At 39.2% G+C, this 16,594-nt stretch overlaps 6 non-coding genes across 6 annotated transcripts; all 6 read right to left on the bottom strand.

Annotated features, from left to right (window-relative positions):
• Positions 1-2,303: 2,303 nt before the first annotated feature.
• trnal-caa (transfer RNA leucine (anticodon CAA)) lies at positions 2,304-2,416 on the bottom strand. The gene is made up of 2 exons: positions 2,379-2,416; positions 2,304-2,349 (listed from the first exon to the last, which is right to left on the bottom strand). It is a non-coding gene; the product is annotated as a tRNA-Leu (tRNA).
• Positions 2,417-4,886: 2,470 nt separating this feature from the next.
• trnal-caa (transfer RNA leucine (anticodon CAA)) lies at positions 4,887-4,999 on the bottom strand. Its single transcript has 2 exons — positions 4,962-4,999; positions 4,887-4,932 (listed from the first exon to the last, which is right to left on the bottom strand). It is a non-coding gene; the product is annotated as a tRNA-Leu (tRNA).
• Positions 5,000-7,772: 2,773 nt separating this feature from the next.
• trnal-caa (transfer RNA leucine (anticodon CAA)) lies at positions 7,773-7,885 on the bottom strand. The gene is made up of 2 exons: positions 7,848-7,885; positions 7,773-7,818 (listed from the first exon to the last, which is right to left on the bottom strand). It is a non-coding gene; the product is annotated as a tRNA-Leu (tRNA).
• Positions 7,886-10,348: 2,463 nt separating this feature from the next.
• On the bottom strand, positions 10,349-10,461 carry trnal-caa (transfer RNA leucine (anticodon CAA)). The gene is made up of 2 exons: positions 10,424-10,461; positions 10,349-10,394 (listed from the first exon to the last, which is right to left on the bottom strand). It is a non-coding gene; the product is annotated as a tRNA-Leu (tRNA).
• A 2,758-nt stretch (positions 10,462-13,219) lies between these two features.
• Positions 13,220-13,332, bottom strand: trnal-caa (transfer RNA leucine (anticodon CAA)). Its single transcript has 2 exons — positions 13,295-13,332; positions 13,220-13,265 (listed from the first exon to the last, which is right to left on the bottom strand). It is a non-coding gene; the product is annotated as a tRNA-Leu (tRNA).
• Positions 13,333-16,090: 2,758 nt separating this feature from the next.
• Positions 16,091-16,203, bottom strand: trnal-caa (transfer RNA leucine (anticodon CAA)). Its single transcript has 2 exons — positions 16,166-16,203; positions 16,091-16,136 (listed from the first exon to the last, which is right to left on the bottom strand). It is a non-coding gene; the product is annotated as a tRNA-Leu (tRNA).
• Positions 16,204-16,594: the final 391 nt, after the last annotated feature.

Below are 16,594 nucleotides of genomic sequence, written 5' to 3'. Positions count from 1 at the left end.
ATTTGGTGAGCAAGAACCACTGAGAACGAGTCTGAATCAATCAAGAACACATATGGTACTGCTGTCCTGTGTACAACTGCTTCGTCCTAATTGAGCTTTTCAGTGTTGAAGAAGACGTTTCCAATTTCGATTGCTGGTTTCAGAGGATGTGCTACAAGATCACAGATTCATTTGAAAAGATTTGGAGATGCATTGGCTGGGATTCAAACCTGGCTCAATTGGATGAAGGCACCTATACTCAGCAACGAGAGGAAAGGAGAAGGGGCCCGAGGTTCTGTGGCTGAATGGTCTAATATGTTGGATTTTAGGGTCCACTTGCTCAGGGGTGTGGGTTTAAATCCCACTACTGCCCAATGTTTTAAGACCTTACTTCCTGAGATTTGTAATATGGTCAGTAAAAGCACTTTATGTAAGTATCTCTTATGTCAGCGCTACAAGTCACTTACTGCTCCACAGGTCCGGGGTTCAATCCCTGGCATCTCCAGGTGTTTTATATTACTGTACTCACATCGCAATCTTCTGTTGAGTGAGAACTCTTTGCTCGTGTTCATAGAGAGCCAGGTTTACCTTTTAAATCTCACCCGGGATTTCCTGAGAGATCATTCAGCGAGCAAGTCCTCCCTCTGGATTCCGCTCTGAGCTGAAAGCTGTGCGAATTCCTCACTGCGTGTCCTGTACTGTTACAGGTGGTCCAGCGTAAATGTGCAGCACAGTGACAAGAATGCCTTGAGTTTTTTTCCATATGTGAAGGAAAATGCAAAAGAGCATGAAAAGTATTGATGGTATAAAATATCCATGGTACAACTCGAGAAAGAACTGAAGGACAAAACAATGACATTTGATGATTACAAGAGAAACACAACCGTCCGAACATGGGCTTGGATCCTGACCGCTTGCGTTAAAAGACAAAGCAAAGGATATAACCTGTAAATGTCTTCATGTCTTACAGTTTATGAAATAACACAATTTCTTACTTTCTTGATAATTTCTTACTATTGATAGATGCTTTTTTAAATTTTAACAGAATCACAATTACAAACAAATGGGGTTTAACTGTTATTCACATACTCTAACGAAGAGAAACGTTAGTGTCTTCCGGTGTGTGAGCCCATCTCTCAAAAAATAAAAAAATAAGTTCTATAAATTGAATTGTTCTATTTTTCAGGCTTGCATAGTCTTATTCATATTTCAGTTAAGCCTTTTCCTCTGTAGTGATTTCATTTGATATTAAAATTAGTCCTGATTTACAATTTTTGGACATGGTTCATCTTAAAGAATTTTGTAATAAGTTTCAGTTTAGGAAAATCGTGCCCAGAAGCTACCAAAACTGGTAATGTTCACATAATGTGTAAAGCAAAAGCAGCAGTTGGGGTGGGAAACAAAAGGCATTTCTTGGTATGAATCCTTAAACTTCATAGATGGCGTTCTAGGACTTCTCGCTTCAGATAAAGCTGTCAATACATCATAGATTTCTACTCAATCAATATCAGCAGTGTTATCACTACCGAACGCTAAATATAGATCCTGGCAATAATTCATGAGTTGTTTGTTAGAAAATTGTTCATGGTTTTTTTTAAACATATTTTCAATACCAGACAAAAAGTCGAAAGTTTCAATTTCATGCAACTGATGAAGTCTCTCTTCGATGGAAGTTATAAGTACAGTACATCCAAAATACTGCGGAATCAATCAAATTTACATGTTTCTTGTGGATCCAGAAGATCATTTTGAGACTCAAAACATGCCTGTCTTTTCTTTTTTCGAGGACGAAGGAGTAGCAGCAGGAGTAGCAGTAATGGCAAGAACGTGTTTAGAGTTCAGCACTTCTCATTTCTAATGCAGAGCCATCGACTCGGAAAGCACCGCCCGCGATAAAAGAAATTGCAGAATTGGTCTGTTCATGCTGCCTACACGCTTTGAATTGCTGGCATTTTCTGCAAGCATTCCTTTTTGAGGGTTCATGAAATTCCTCACATTTGAGCCAACACTAAAATATTTCATTCGGGGTCACCTAATTCATAGTGCAAACCGAATCTACAGGGGAATGCTGTGGCACATGAAGCCGTTTGTTATTCTGTTGTGAGGTGTGAGGGGCGGAATGCAAATCGAGTTGGTGAATAGAAAATGAAACAGGAGTCACTTCTTGAGCTACGAATTCCAAAAAGTATGAAAACCTGTCATTTTAACAGTGCAGAATACTCACAAATTGCACTGAGTTGCTTGCTTTCTTCTGCTGCTTTTATATTTCAGTCATTCACTGTCAGCTAGCACTGGAACAATTCAAGAGAGGTAAAAACAGAAGCTGTCAGGAGTGGGATTTGAACCCACGCCTCCATTTGGAGACCAGAACACCCAAGCCAGCTGGAAAGACACATGTCCTTGAGTCTGGCACCTTAGACCACTCGGCCACCCTGACAAGCGAAAGCAAGTGGTGTGCTGAATGCACCAGTAGTTGACTAAACTGAGTTTCTTCCCTGAAATGATTTGCTTGCAAAGAGCCAAGTTGCCTTGAATGGATCTTGGAAATCAAATATACGGATGGATTGTTATTCGGTTGTGAGTTTTGAGGGGCGTATTATAAATTGAGTTGGTGAAAAGGCGCTTTTTGTTAGTCTGTCGGGAGGCTGCACAAGGTGTTTAGAGGGAGAACTTCTAAAAGGCAGGCTCTCTATGTTTAACATCAAGAAAGATTTTTGTTTCTCAATGGAAATGCTCTTTGGCGCTTTCAGCTTTACGTAGGGCACAACGTCTGCCGAGACCACTTTTGAGCCAGTGCAAATGGTAATGTGCCACCAAGTACATTTAATATTGGCTGTGGTAGCGAGCTGCTTTTGTTTGTGAAGCTTTTACTTCTTTAAGCTGAATCATCGGCAGGAGTAGCTTATTAAATCTTTGCTCATTGCGCTCCATCAGAAATACCTTGTCCATGTTCAAAAGAGATCAGGGGATTTACTTCATGCTTTCACATGGCATACCTTACACGAAAGATTTAAATGGGGAATTGATTGTGCTTCTTGATGTTGTTCCTGTGGTTGCCTTGGTTACAATGGTGAACGTTCTTCCACGTTCTGCTAGAGTATCCACTGGGTGGGCTTTATCAATTGGCTCGGATAGGTCATCAGTGCTCCGTCTCCAGAAAAATAATCAGCACTGTCTTTTTTCTGTGCGCATGACCGTCTTAATGCGAAAAAAAAAAACCAGCTCCTTGCATTAAGAGTCCTCCCTCTGGATTCCTCTGAAAGCTGCGCGAATTTCTCACTGCGTGTCCTGTACTGTGTAGCACAGTGACAAGAACGCCTTGAGTTTTTTTCCGTATGTGAAGGAAAATGCAAAAGAGCATGAAAAGTATTGATGGTATAAAATATCCATGGTACAACTCGAGAAAGAACTGAAGGACAAAACAATGACATTTGATGATTACAAGAGAAACACAACCGTCCGAACATGGGCTTGGATCCTGACCGCTTGCGTTAAAAGACAAAGCAAAGGATATAACCTGTAAATGTCTTCATGTCTTACAGTTTATGAAATAACACAATTTCTTACTTTCTTGATAATTTCTTACTATTGATAGATGCTTTTTTAAATTTTAACAGAATCACAATTACAAACAAATGGGGTTAAACTGTTATTCACATACTCTAACGAAGAGAAACGTTAGTGTCTTCCGGTGTGTGAGCCCATCTCTCAAAAAATAAAAAAATAAGTTCTATAAATTGAATTGTTCTATTTTTCAGGCTTGCATAGTCTTATTCATATTTCAGTTAAGCCTATTCCTCTGTAGTGATTTCATTTGATATTAAAATTAGTCCTGATTTACAATTTTTGGACATGGTTCATCTTAAAGAATTTTGTAATAAGTTTCAGTTTAGGAAAATCGTGCCCAGAAGCTACCAAAACTGGTAATGTTCACATAATGTGTAAAGCAAAAGCAGCAGTTGGGGTGGGAAACAAAAGGCATTTCTTGGTATGAATCCTTAAACTTCATAGATGGCGTTCTAGGACTTCTCACTTCAGATAAAGCTGTCAATACATCATAGATTTCTACTCAATCAATATCAGCAGTGTTATCACTACCGAACGCTAAATATAGATCCTGGCAATAATTAATGAGTTGTTTGTTAGAAAATTGTTCATGGTTTTTTTTAAACATATTTTCAATACCAGACAAAAAGTCGAAAGTTTCAATTTCATGCAACTGATGAAGTCTCTCTTCGATGGAAGTTATAAGAACAGTACATCCAAAATACTGCGGAATCAATCAAATTTACATGTTTCTTGTGGATCCAGAAGATCATTTTGAGACTCAAAACATGCCTGTCTTTTCTTTTTTCGAGGACAAAGGAGTAGCAGCAGGAGTAGCAGTAATGGCAAGAACGTGTTTAGAGTTCAGCACTTCTCATTTCTAATGCAGAGCCATCGGAAAGCAGAGCCATCGGAAAGCACCGCCCGCGATAAAAGAAATTGCAGAATTGGTCTGTTCATGCTGCCTACACGCTTTGAATTGCTGGCATTTTCTGCAAACATTCCTTTTTGAGGGTTCATGAAATTCCTCACATTTGAGCCAACACTAAAATATTTCATTCAGGGTCGCCTAATTCATAGTGCAAACCGAATCTACAGGGGAATGCTGTGGCACATGAAGCCGTTTGTTTTTCTGTTGTGAGGTGTGAGGGGCGGAATGCAAATCGAGTTGGTGAATAGAAAATGGAACAGGAGTCACTTCTTGAGCTACGAATTCCAAAAAGTATGAAAACCTGTCATTTTAACAGTGCAGAATACTCACAAATTGCACTGAGTTGCTTGCTTTCTTCTGCTGCTTTTATATTTCAGTCATTCACTGTCAGCTAGCACTGGAACAATTCAAGAGAGGTAAAAACAGAAGCTGTCAGGAGTGGGATTTGAACCCACGCCTCCATTTGGAGACCAGAACACCCAAGCCAGCTGGAAAGACACATGTCCTTGAGTCTGGCGCCTTAGACCACTCGGCCACCCTGACAAGCGAAAGCAAGTGGTGTGCTGAATGCACCAGTAGTTGACTAAACTGAGTTTCTTCCCTGAAATGATTTGCTTGCGAAGACCCAAGTTGCCTTGAATGGATCTTGGAAATCAAATATACGGATGGATTGTTATTCGGTTGTGAGTTTTGAGGGGCGTATTATAAATTGAGTTGGTGAAAAGGCGCTTTTTGTTAGTCTGTCGGGAGGCTGCACAAGGTGTTTAGAGGGAGAACTTCTAAAAGGCAGGCTCTCTATGTTTAACATCAAGAAAGATTTTTTTTTCTCAATGGAAATGCTCTTTGGCGCTTTCAGCTTTACGTAGGGAACAACGTCTGCCGAGACCACTTTTGAGCCAATGCAAATGGTAATGTGCCACCAAGTACATTTAATATTGGCTGTGGTAGCGAGCTGCTTTTGTTTGTGAAGCTTTTACTTCTTTAAGCTGAATCATCGGCAGGAGTAGCTTATTAAATCTTTGCTCATTGCGCTCCATCAGAAATACCTTGAAAGTCCATGTTCAAAAGAGATCAGGGGATTTACTTCATGCTTTCACATGGCATACCTTACACGAAAGATTTAAATGGGGAATTGATTGTGCTTCTTGATGTTGTTCCTGTGGTTGCCTTGGTTACAATGGTGAACGTTCTTCCACGTTCTGCTAGAGTATCCACTGGGTGGGCTTTATCAATTGGCTCGGATAGGTCATCAGTGCTCCGTCTCCAGAAAAATAATCAGCACTGTCTTTTTTCTGTGCGCATGACCGTCTTTTAAAACATATAAAATCACGAGTTCATTGATTTCTCCAAATAACAACAATACATTTTAACCCTTCAATCCAATAGTTTTACTCCAAGTAAAAAGCAGCGCAATATATAGAAAGATGACATTCAAAGATTTCAACGTTCTTATTGGATTGCCTGTATGCAGATATCACTCAGAATTGCTAATATGATTTTAATTCAGTTTTTCTCTACTACTTTCAGAGTCTTTTATTGACCTTGCTGAAGCAGAGAAGTGACAATCACAAATGCAACCGGTTGTGCAGCTGTTTCTGGTTAATAATGATTAATGCGAAAAAAAAAACAGCTCCTTGCATTAAGAGTCCTCCCTCTGGATTCCTCTGAAAGCTGCGCGAATTTCTCACTGCGTGTCCTGTACTGTGTAGCACAGTGACAAGAACGCCTTGAGGTTTTTTTCCGTATGTGAAGGAAAATGCAAAAGAGCATGAAAAGTATTGATGGTATAAAATATCCATGGTACAACTCGAGAAAGAACTGAAGGACAAAACAATGACATTTGATGATTACAAGAGAAACACAACCGTCCGAACATGGGCTTGGATCCTGACCGCTTGCGTTAAAAGACAAAGCAAAGGATATAACCTGTAAATGTCTTCATGTCTTACAGTTTATGAAATAACACAATTTCTTACTTTCTTGATAATTTCTTACTATTGATAGATGCTTTTTTAAATTTTAACAGAATCACAATTACAAACAAATGGGGTTAAACTGTTATTCACATACTCTAACGAAGAGAAACGTTAGTGTCTTCCGGTGTGTGAGCCCATCTCTCAAAAAATAAAAAAATAAGTTCTATAAATTGAATTGTTCTATTTTTCAGGCTTGCATAGTCTTATTCATATTTCAGTTAAGCCTATTCCTCTGTAGTGATTTCATTTGATATTAAAATTAGTCCTGATTTACAATTTTTGGACATGGTTCATCTTAAAGAATTTTGTAATAAGTTTCAGTTTAGGAAAATCGTGCCCAGAAGCTACCAAAACTGGTAATGTTCACATAATGTGTAAAGCAAAAGCAGCAGTTGGGGTGGGAAACAAAAGGCATTTCTTGGTATGAATCCTTAAACTTCATAGATGGCGTTCTAGGACTTCTCACTTCAGATAAAGCTGTCAATACATCATAGATTTCTACTCAATCAATATCAGCAGTGTTATCACTACCGAACGCTAAATATAGATCCTGGCAATAATTAATGAGTTGTTTGTTAGAAAATTGTTCATGGTTTTTTTTAAACATATTTTCAATACCAGACAAAAAGTCGAAAGTTTCAATTTCATGCAACTGATGAAGTCTCTCTTCGATGGAAGTTATAAGAACAGTACATCCAAAATACTGCGGAATCAATCAAATTTACATGTTTCTTGTGGATCCAGAAGATCATTTTGAGACTCAAAACATGCCTGTCTTTTCTTTTTTCGAGGACAAAGGAGTAGCAGCAGGAGTAGCAGTAATGGCAAGAACGTGTTTAGAGTTCAGCACTTCTCATTTCTAATGCAGAGCCATCGGAAAGCAGAGCCATCGGAAAGCACCGCCCGCGATAAAAGAAATTGCAGAATTGGTCTGTTCATGCTGCCTACACGCTTTGAATTGCTGGCATTTTCTGCAAACATTCCTTTTTGAGGGTTCATGAAATTCCTCACATTTGAGCCAACACTAAAATATTTCATTCAGGGTCGCCTAATTCATAGTGCAAACCGAATCTACAGGGGAATGCTGTGGCACATGAAGCCGTTTGTTTTTCTGTTGTGAGGTGTGAGGGGCGGAATGCAAATCGAGTTGGTGAATAGAAAATGGAACAGGAGTCACTTCTTGAGCTACGAATTCCAAAAAGTATGAAAACCTGTCATTTTAACAGTGCAGAATACTCACAAATTGCACTGAGTTGCTTGCTTTCTTCTGCTGCTTTTATATTTCAGTCATTCACTGTCAGCTAGCACTGGAACAATTCAAGAGAGGTAAAAACAGAAGCTGTCAGGAGTGGGATTTGAACCCACGCCTCCATTTGGAGACCAGAACACCCAAGCCAGCTGGAAAGACACATGTCCTTGAGTCTGGCGCCTTAGACCACTCGGCCACCCTGACAAGCGAAAGCAAGTGGTGTGCTGAATGCACCAGTAGTTGACTAAACTGAGTTTCTTCCCTGAAATGATTTGCTTGCGAAGACCCAAGTTGCCTTGAATGGATCTTGGAAATCAAATATACGGATGGATTGTTATTCGGTTGTGAGTTTTGAGGGGCGTATTATAAATTGAGTTGGTGAAAAGGCGCTTTTTGTTAGTCTGTCGGGAGGCTGCACAAGGTGTTTAGAGGGAGAACTTCTAAAAGGCAGGCTCTCTATGTTTAACATCAAGAAAGATTTTTTTTTCTCAATGGAAATGCTCTTTGGCGCTTTCAGCTTTACGTAGGGAACAACGTCTGCCGAGACCACTTTTGAGCCAATGCAAATGGTAATGTGCCACCAAGTACATTTAATATTGGCTGTGGTAGCGAGCTGCTTTTGTTTGTGAAGCTTTTACTTCTTTAAGCTGAATCATCGGCAGGAGTAGCTTATTAAATCTTTGCTCATTGCGCTCCATCAGAAATACCTTGAAAGTCCATGTTCAAAAGAGATCAGGGGATTTACTTCATGCTTTCACATGGCATACCTTACACGAAAGATTTAAATGGGGAATTGATTGTGCTTCTTGATGTTGTTCCTGTGGTTGCCTTGGTTACAATGGTGAACGTTCTTCCACGTTCTGCTAGAGTATCCACTGGGTGGGCTTTATCAATTGGCTCGGATAGGTCATCAGTGCTCCGTCTCCAGAAAAATAATCAGCACTGTCTTTTTTCTGTGCGTATGACCGTCTTAATGCGAAAAAAAAAAACCAGCTCCTTGCATTAAGAGTCCTCCCTCTGGATTCCTCTGAAAGCTGCGCGAATTTCTCACTGCGTGTCCTGTACTGTGTAGCACAGTGACAAGAACGCCTTGAGTTTTTTTCCGTATGTGAAGGAAAATGCAAAAGAGCATGAAAAGTATTGATGGTATAAAATATCCATGGTACAACTCGAGAAAGAACTGAAGGACAAAACAATGACATTTGATGATTACAAGAGAAACACAACCGTCCGAACATGGGCTTGGATCCTGACCGCTTGCGTTAAAAGACAAAGCAAAGGATATAACCTGTAAATGTCTTCATGTCTTACAGTTTATGAAATAACACAATTTCTTACTTTCTTGATAATTTCTTACTATTGATAGATGCTTTTTTAAATTTTAACAGAATCACAATTACAAACAAATGGGGTTAAACTGTTATTCACATACTCTAACGAAGAGAAACGTTAGTGTCTTCCGGTGTGTGAGCCCATCTCTCAAAAAATAAAAAAATAAGTTCTATAAATTGAATTGTTCTATTTTTCAGGCTTGCATAGTCTTATTCATATTTCAGTTAAGCCTATTCCTCTGTAGTGATTTCATTTGATATTAAAATTAGTCCTGATTTACAATTTTTGGACATGGTTCATCTTAAAGAATTTTGTAATAAGTTTCAGTTTAGGAAAATCGTGCCCAGAAGCTACCAAAACTGGTAATGTTCACATAATGTGTAAAGCAAAAGCAGCAGTTGGGGTGGGAAACAAAAGGCATTTCTTGGTATGAATCCTTAAACTTCATAGATGGCGTTCTAGGACTTCTCACTTCAGATAAAGCTGTCAATACATCATAGATTTCTACTCAATCAATATCAGCAGTGTTATCACTACCGAACGCTTAATATAGATCCTGGCAATAATTAATGAGTTGTTTGTTAGAAAATTGTTCATGGTTTTTTTTAAACATATTTTCAATACCAGACAAAAAGTCAAAAGTTTCAATTTCATGCAACTGATGAAGTCTCTCTTCGATGGAAGTTATAAGAACAGTACATCCAAAATACTGCGGAATCAATCAAATTTACATGTTTCTTGTGGATCCAGAAGATCATTTTGAGACTCAAAACATGCCTGTCTTTTCTTTTTTCGAGGACGAAGGAGTAGCAGCAGGAGTAGCAGTAATGGCAAGAACGTGTTTAGAGTTCAGCACTTCTCATTTCTAATGCAGAGCCATCGACTCGGAAAGCACCGCCCGCGATAAAAGAAATTGCAGAATTGGTCTGTTCATGCTGCCTACACGCTTTGAATTGCTGGCATTTTCTGCAAGCATTCCTTTTTGAGGGTTCATGAAATTCCTCACATTTGAGCCAACACTAAAATATTTCATTCGGGGTCGCCTAATTCATAGTACAAACCGAATCTACAGGGGAATGCTGTGGCACATGAAGCCGTTTGTTTTTCTGTTGTGAGGTGTGAGGGGCGGAATGCAAATCGAGTTGGTGAATAGAAAATGGAACAGGAGTCACTTCTTGAGCTACGAATTCCAAAAAGTATGAAAACCTGTCATTTTAACAGTGCAGAATACTCACAAATTGCACTGAGTTGCTTGCTTTCTTCTGCTGCTTTTATATTTCAGTCATTCACTGTCAGCTAGCACTGGAACAATTCAAGAGAGGTAAAAACAGAAGCTGTCAGGAGTGGGATTTGAACCCACGCCTCCATTTGGAGACCAGAACACCCAAGCCAGCTGGAAAGACACATGTCCTTGAGTCTGGCGCCTTAGACCACTCGGCCACCCTGACAAGCGAAAGCAAGTGGTGTGCTGAATGCACCAGTAGTTGACTAAACTGAGTTTCTTCCCTGAAATGATTTGCTTGCGAAGACCCAAGTTGCCTTGAATGGATCTTGGAAATCAAATATACGGATGGATTGTTATTCGGTTGTGAGTTTTGAGGGGCGTATTATAAATTGAGTTGGTGAAAAGGCGCTTTTTGTTAGTCTGTCGGGAGGCTGCACAAGGTGTTTAGAGGGAGAACTTCTAAAAGGCAGGCTCTCTATGTTTAACATCAAGAAAGATTTTTTTTTCTCAATGGAAATGCTCTTTGGCGCTTTCAGCTTTACGTAGGGAACAACGTCTGCCGAGACCACTTTTGAGCCAATGCAAATGGTAATGTGCCACCAAGTACATTTAATATTGGCTGTGGTAGCGAGCTGCTTTTGTTTGTGAAGCTTTTACTTCTTTAAGCTGAATCATCGGCAGGAGTAGCTTATTAAATCTTTGCTCATTGCGCTCCATCAGAAATACCTTGTCCATGTTCAAAAGAGATCAGGGGATTTACTTCATGCTTTCACATGGCATACCTTACACGAAAGATTTAAATGGGGAATTGATTGTGCTTCTTGATGTTGTTCCTGTGGTTGCCTTGGTTACAATGGTGAACGTTCTTCCACGTTCTGCTAGAGTATCCACTGGGTGGGCTTTATCAATTGGCTCGGATAGGTCATCAGTGCTCCGTCTCCAGAAAAATAATCAGCACTGTCTTTTTTCTGTGCGCATGACCGTCTTTTAAAACATATAAAATCACGAGTTCATTGATTTCTCCAAATAACAACAATACATTTTAACCCTTCAATCCAATAGTTTTACTCCAAGTAAAAAGCAGCGCAATATATAGAAAGATGACATTCAAAGATTTCAACGTTCTTATTGGATTGCCTGTATGCAGATATCACTCAGAATTGCTAATATGATTTTAATTCAGTTTTTCTCTACTACTTTCAGAGTCTTTTATTGACCTTGCTGAAGCAGAGAAGTGACAATCACAAATGCAACCGGTTGTGCAGCTGTTTCTGGTTAATAATGATTAATGCGAAAAAAAAAACAGCTCCTTGCATTAAGAGTCCTCCCTCTGGATTCCTCTGAAAGCTGCGCGAATTTCTCACTGCGTGTCCTGTACTGTGTAGCACAGTGACAAGAACGCCTTGAGGTTTTTTTCCGTATGTGAAGGAAAATGCAAAAGAGCATGAAAAGTATTGATGGTATAAAATATCCATGGTACAACTCGAGAAAGAACTGAAGGACAAAACAATGACATTTGATGATTACAAGAGAAACACAACCGTCCGAACATGGGCTTGGATCCTGACCGCTTGCGTTAAAAGACAAAGCAAAGGATATAACCTGTAAATGTCTTCATGTCTTACAGTTTATGAAATAACACAATTTCTTACTTTCTTGATAATTTCTTACTATTGATAGATGCTTTTTTAAATTTTAACAGAATCACAATTACAAACAAATGGGGTTAAACTGTTATTCACATACTCTAACGAAGAGAAACGTTAGTGTCTTCCGGTGTGTGAGCCCATCTCTCAAAAAATAAAAAAATAAGTTCTATAAATTGAATTGTTCTATTTTTCAGGCTTGCATAGTCTTATTCATATTTCAGTTAAGCCTATTCCTCTGTAGTGATTTCATTTGATATTAAAATTAGTCCTGATTTACAATTTTTGGACATGGTTCATCTTAAAGAATTTTGTAATAAGTTTCAGTTTAGGAAAATCGTGCCCAGAAGCTACCAAAACTGGTAATGTTCACATAATGTGTAAAGCAAAAGCAGCAGTTGGGGTGGGAAACAAAAGGCATTTCTTGGTATGAATCCTTAAACTTCATAGATGGCGTTCTAGGACTTCTCACTTCAGATAAAGCTGTCAATACATCATAGATTTCTACTCAATCAATATCAGCAGTGTTATCACTACCGAACGCTTAATATAGATCCTGGCAATAATTAATGAGTTGTTTGTTAGAAAATTGTTCATGGTTTTTTTTAAACATATTTTCAATACCAGACAAAAAGTCAAAAGTTTCAATTTCATGCAACTGATGAAGTCTCTCTTCGATGGAAGTTATAAGAACAGTACATCCAAAATACTGCGGAATCAATCAAATTTACATGTTTCTTGTGGATCCAGAAGATCATTTTGAGACTCAAAACATGCCTGTCTTTTCTTTTTTCGAGGACGAAGGAGTAGCAGCAGGAGTAGCAGTAATGGCAAGAACGTGTTTAGAGTTCAGCACTTCTCATTTCTAATGCAGAGCCATCGACTCGGAAAGCACCGCCCGCGATAAAAGAAATTGCAGAATTGGTCTGTTCATGCTGCCTACACGCTTTGAATTGCTGGCATTTTCTGCAAACATTCCTTTTTGAGGGTTCATGAAATTCCTCACATTTGAGCCAACACTAAAATATTTCATTCAGGGTCGCCTAATTCATAGTGCAAACCGAATCTACAGGGGAATGCTGTGGCACATGAAGCCGTTTGTTTTTCTGTTGTGAGGTGTGAGGGGCGGAATGCAAATCGAGTTGGTGAATAGAAAATGGAACAGGAGTCACTTCTTGAGCTACGAATTCCAAAAAGTATGAAAACCTGTCATTTTAACAGTGCAGAATACTCACAAATTGCACTGAGTTGCTTGCTTTCTTCTGCTGCTTTTATATTTCAGTCATTCACTGTCAGCTAGCACTGGAACAATTCAAGAGAGGTAAAAACAGGAGCTGTCAGGAGTGGGATTTGAACCCACGCCTCCATTTGGAGACCAGAACACCCAAGCCAGCTGGAAAGACACATGTCCTTGAGTCTGGCGCCTTAGACCACTCGGCCACCCTGACAAGCGAAAGCAAGTGGTGTGCTGAATGCACCAGTAGTTGACTAAACTGAGTTTCTTCCCTGAAATGATTTGCTTGCGAAGACCCAAGTTGCCTTGAATGGATCTTGGAAATCAAATATACGGATGGATTGTTATTCAGTTGTGAGTTTTGAGGGGCGTATTATAAATTGAGTTGGTGAAAAGGCGCTTTTTGTTAGTCTGTCGGGAGGCTGCACAAGGTGTTTAGAGGGAGAACTTCTAAAAGGCAGGCTCTCTATGTTTAACATCAAGAAAGATTTTTTTTTCTCAATGGAAATGCTCTTTGGCGCTTTCAGCTTTACGTAGGGAACAACGTCTGCCGAGACCACTTTTGAGCCAATGCAAATGGTAATGTGCCACCAAGTACATTTAATATTGGCTGTGGTAGCGAGCTGCTTTTGTTTGTGAAGCTTTTACTTCTTTAAGCTGAATCATCGGCAGGAGTAGCTTATTAAATCTTTGCTCATTGCGCTCCATCAGAAATACCTTGTCCATGTTCAAAAGAGATCAGGGGATTTACTTCATGCTTTCACATGGCATACCTTACACGAAAGATTTAAATGGGGAATTGATTGTGCTTCTTGATGTTGTTCCTGTGGTTGCCTTGGTTACAATGGTGAACGTTCTTCCACGTTCTGCTAGAGTATCCACTGGGTGGGCTTTATCAATTGGCTCGGATAGGTCATCAGTGCTCCGTCTCCAGAAAAATAATCAGCACTGTCTTTTTTCTGTGCGCATGACCGTCTTTTAAAACATATAAAATCACGAGTTCATTGATTTCTCCAAATAACAACAATACATTTTAACCCTTCAATCCAATAGTTTTACTCCAAGTAAAAAGCAGCGCAATATATAGAAAGATGACATTCAAAGATTTCAACGTTCTTATTGGATTGCCTGTATGCAGATATCACTCAGAATTGCTAATATGATTTTAATTCAGTTTTTCTCTACTACTTTCAGAGTCTTTTATTGACCTTGCTGAAGCAGAGAAGTGACAATCACAAATGCAACCGGTTGTGCAGCTGTTTCTGGTTAATAATGATTAATGCGAAAAAAAAACCAGCTCCTTGCATTAAGAGCCCTCCCTCTGGATTCCTCTGAAAGCTGCGCGAATTTCTCACTGCGTGTCCTGTACTGTGTAGCACAGTGACAAGAACGCCTTGAGGTTTTTTTCCGTATGTGAAGGAAAATGCAAAAGAGCATGAAAAGTATTGATGGTATAAAATATCCATGGTACAACTCGAGAAAGAACTGAAGGACAAAACAATGACATTTGATGATTACAAGAGAAACACAACCGTCCGAACATGGGCTTGGATCCTGACCGCTTGCGTTAAAAGACAAAGCAAAGGATATAACCTGTAAATGTCTTCATGTCTTACAGTTTATGAAATAACACAATTTCTTACTTTCTTGATAATTTCTTACTATTGATAGATGCTTTTTTAAATTTTAACAGAATCACAATTACAAACAAATGGGGTTAAACTGTTATTCACATACTCTAACGAAGAGAAACGTTAGTGTCTTCCGGTGTGTGAGCCCATCTCTCAAAAAATAAAAAAATAAGTTCTATAAATTGAATTGTTCTATTTTTCAGGCTTGCATAGTCTTATTCATATTTCAGTTAAGCCTATTCCTCTGTAGTGATTTCATTTGATATTAAAATTAGTCCTGATTTACAATTTTTGGACATGGTTCATCTTAAAGAATTTTGTAATAAGTTTCAGTTTAGGAAAATCGTGCCCAGAAGCTACCAAAACTGGTAATGTTCACATAATGTGTAAAGCAAAAGCAGCAGTTGGGGTGGGAAACAAAAGGCATTTCTTGGTATGAATCCTTAAACTTCATAGATGGCGTTCTAGGACTTCTCACTTCAGATAAAGCTGTCAATACATCATAGATTTCTACTCAATCAATATCAGCAGTGTTATCACTACCGAACGCTAAATATAGATCCTGGCAATAATTAATGAGTTGTTTGTTAGAAAATTGTTCATGGTTTTTTTTAAACATATTTTCAATACCAAACAAAAAGTCGAAAGTTTCAATTTCATGCAACTGATGAAGTCTCTCTTCGATGGAAGTTATAAGAACAGTACATCCAAAATACTGCGGAATCAATCAAATTTACATGTTTCTTGTGGATCCAGAAGATCATTTTGAGACTCAAAACATGCCTGTCTTTTCTTTTTTCGAGGACGAAGGAGTAGCAGCAGGAGTAGCAGTAATGGCAAGAACGTGTTTAGAGTTCAGCACTTCTCATTTCTAATGCAGAGCCATCGACTCGGAAAGCACCGCCCGCGATAAAAGAAATTGCAGAATTGGTCTGTTCATGCTGCCTACACGCTTTGAATTGCTGGCATTTTCTGCAAGCATTCCTTTTTGAGGGTTCATGAAATTCCTCACATTTGAGCCAACACTAAAATATTTCATTCGGGGTCGCCTAATTCATAGTGCAAACCGAATCTACAGGGGAATGCTGTGGCACATGAAGCCGTTTGTTTTTCTGTTGTGAGGTGTGAGGGGCGGAATGCAAATCGAGTTGGTGAATAGAAAATGAAACAGGAGTCACTTCTTGAGCTACGAATTCCAAAAAGTATGAAAACCTGTCATTTTAACAGTGCAGAATACTCACAAATTGCACTGAGTTGCTTGCTTTCTTCTGCTGCTTTTATATTTCAGTCATTCACTGTCAGCTAGCACTGGAACAATTCAAGAGAGGTAAAAACGGAAGCTGTCAGGAGTGGGATTTGAACCCACGCCTCCATTTGGAGACCAGAACACCCAAGCCAGCTGGAAAGACACATGTCCTTGAGTCTGGCGCCTTAGACCTCTCGGCCACCCTGACAAGCGAGAGCAAGTGGTGTGCTGAATGCACCAGTAGTTGATTAAACTGAGTTTCTTCCCTGAAATGATTTGCTTGCGAAGAGCCAAGTTGCCTTGAATGGATCTTGGAAATCAAATATACGGATGGATTGTAATTCGGTTGTGAGTTTTGAGGGGCGTATTATAAATTGAGTTGGTGAAAAGGCGCTTTTTGTTAGTCTGTCGGGAGGCTGCACAAGGTGTTTAGAGGGAGAACTTCTAAAAGGCAGGCTCCATAGGTAATGATCACATTTTCTTGCATGCTAATCAAAAGAAATATTAAGAAACTTTTCCCGATACCAGTTTTTTACAAAAGTAAAGGCACACGGCACATGTGTGCCACATCACTTCCAAGTTTAGTGACAACTACCTCA

The sequence above is a fragment of the Lepisosteus oculatus genome, chromosome 14 (genome assembly GCF_040954835.1).
Source record: "Lepisosteus oculatus isolate fLepOcu1 chromosome 14, fLepOcu1.hap2, whole genome shotgun sequence".
Lineage (NCBI taxonomy): Eukaryota > Metazoa > Chordata > Actinopteri > Semionotiformes > Lepisosteidae > Lepisosteus > Lepisosteus oculatus.
This window is presented reverse-complemented; position numbering and strand designations above follow the sequence as displayed.